Below are 2,502 nucleotides of genomic sequence, written 5' to 3'. Positions count from 1 at the left end.
GCGACGCGTCCCACCCCCCCAGCCAATGGCAGGGAGGCCAGTTTGACGTGAGCCCCGCCCCGAAGCCCCCGGCGGCCCAATCGCGACGCGATTTGCGCGAGAGCGAGGCGCGAGACGCAAACTCTGGAGTGGGCGGGGGTTTGTGTTGGCTGCGTCCCTCCAAGAGAGGATTCCCCGTCTCCCAGAGTGCAGCGCGCGCGGGGGGGGTGGGTATAAATGACGCTCTGACGGGACGTCGCCGTGTGTGTTGTTCTGGTCACGTGGTGCCGTTTATGTGAAAGCCACCAAAATAAAGAAAAAAAAAAAACTTTATTAACCATTTCAGTCACACACACCATGTACACAATAAATAGTTCCACCATGGGGGCTGTGTAGTCAGCCATAAAAACTTTAGCCGCAGATACGAATGTAATACGGCGCTTCTGGCAATCTCTCACGCATACAGCGCGCCGTTTACTATCCCCATGAATAATCCCCTTGCTATAGGTGGGGGCCATTTACATTCTTTCTGAAGCCTGACTGAAAAACTCCTACAGATGGCATCCCGCTGTCCTGTGTTGTTGCTAGGACGTTGCTAGACTCTACCAGAGATTGTGTCACTAGGGTTGCCACCTTATCCCTTTTAAACCTATGAATTACACGGGTTCTGAGGCTAATTTTATTCAGATAAGACACCAAGTGAGTTTAATTACCACCTTAATCAGCCACACAACCTGTGTAATTAATATGTGTTAGGTTTTAAAGGGATGACGTGGCAACTCTAGGTGTCACCCTGTTCTACCTTGTTGCTAGGTCGTTGCTAAGGACACTCCCAGAGATGGGGTCCCCCTGTCCTGTCTTGTTAGGACGGTGCTCAAATACTCCCACAACTGAAGTTCCCCTGTCCTATCTTGTTGCTAGGTCATTGCTAAGACACTCCCAGAGATGGGGTCCCCCCTGTCCTATCTTGTTGCTAGAACATTGCTAAGACACTCTCGGGGATGGCGCCCCCCTGTCCTGCCTTGTTGCTAGGACATTGGTAAGACACTCCCAGATATGGTTGGTGTCCCTCCATCCTGCCTTGTTGCTAGGACATTGGTAAGACACTCCCAGATATGGTTGGTGTCTCTCCGTCCTGCCTTGTTGCTAGGACATTGTTAAGTTACTCCCAAAGACGGCGTCTCCTAGTCCTGCTTTTTTGGTAGAATGTTGCTAAGACACTCCCAGAGGTGGTATCCTCCTGTCCCTCTATGATGCTAGGACATTGCTAAGACACCCCCAAAGATGGCACCCCCCCTGTCCTGCCTTGTTGCTGGGGCATTGATAAGACGCTCCTAGATATGGTGTTGCCCTGTTCTGCTCTGCTGCTAGGACATTGCTAAAACAATCCCATAGATGGGGTCCCCCTGTCCTGTCTTGTTGCTAGGTCGTTGCTAAGACACTCACAGAGATGGCTTCGCCCTGTCCTGCCTTGTTGCTAGGGCATTCCTAAGACACTCCCACAGTTGGGGTCCCCCTGCCCTATCTTTTTGCTAGGATGTTGTTAAGACACTCCCAGAGATGGCACCCCCATCTTGGCTTGTTCCTAGGACATTGCTAAGACAGTTCTAGAGATGGTGTCGCCCAGTCCTGCCTTTTCGCTAGGACGTTATTAAGTCACTCCCAATGATGGCGTCTCCCCAGTCCTGTCTTTTCGCTAGGACGTTGTTAAGTCACTCCCAATGATGGCGTCTCCCCAGTCCTGCCTTTTTTGTTAGAACGTTGCTTAGACACTCCTGGAGATGGGGTCTCACTGTTGTTCTTGATGTACTCCTGTCCTTCCTTGTTGCTAGGACATTGCTAAGACACTCCCAAAGATAGCACCCCCCTGTCCTGCCTTGTTGCTAGGATGTTACTAAGACACTCCTGGAGATGGGGTCTCACTGTTCTTCTTTGTTGCTAGGATGTTACTAAGACACTCAAAGATGGGGTCCCCCCTTCCTACCTTGTTTCTAGGACATTACTAAGACACTTCAAGAGATGGCAACACCTGTCCTGCCTTGTTGCTAGGACGTTGCTAAGATACTCCCAGAAATGGCTGTGCCCTGTCATGCCTTGTTGTTAGGAAAATTCCTAAGGACTCTCCTACAGATGGGGTCCCCCTGTCCTGTCATGTTGCTAGGAAATTCCTAAGACACTCCTACAGATGGGGTCCCCCTGTCCTGTCATGTTGCTAGGGCTTTGCTAATCACTCCCAAAGATGGAGTTCCCCCGTCCTCTGTTGCTAGGATGTTGTTAAGTCACTACCAGAGATGGCATCACCCTGTCCTGCCTTGTTGTCAGGACATTGCTAAAACACTCCCAAGGATGCCTTTTTGCTAGGATGTTGCTAAGACAATCCCATAGATGGTGTCTTACTGTCCTGCCTTGTTATGTAGCAAGGTCCCAGGCCTCCTTTGATCTAATGAGGCTCTCCAGGGCTAGGAATAGCTGACATCCTTCTGTATGTGGTGGGTTGGAAGACATGGTGGGTGCAAAGTAGTT

This window comes from Aquarana catesbeiana, linkage group LG09, assembly GCF_042186555.1.
Source record: "Aquarana catesbeiana isolate 2022-GZ linkage group LG09, ASM4218655v1, whole genome shotgun sequence".
Lineage (NCBI taxonomy): Eukaryota > Metazoa > Chordata > Amphibia > Anura > Ranidae > Aquarana > Aquarana catesbeiana.
This window is presented reverse-complemented; position numbering follows the sequence as displayed.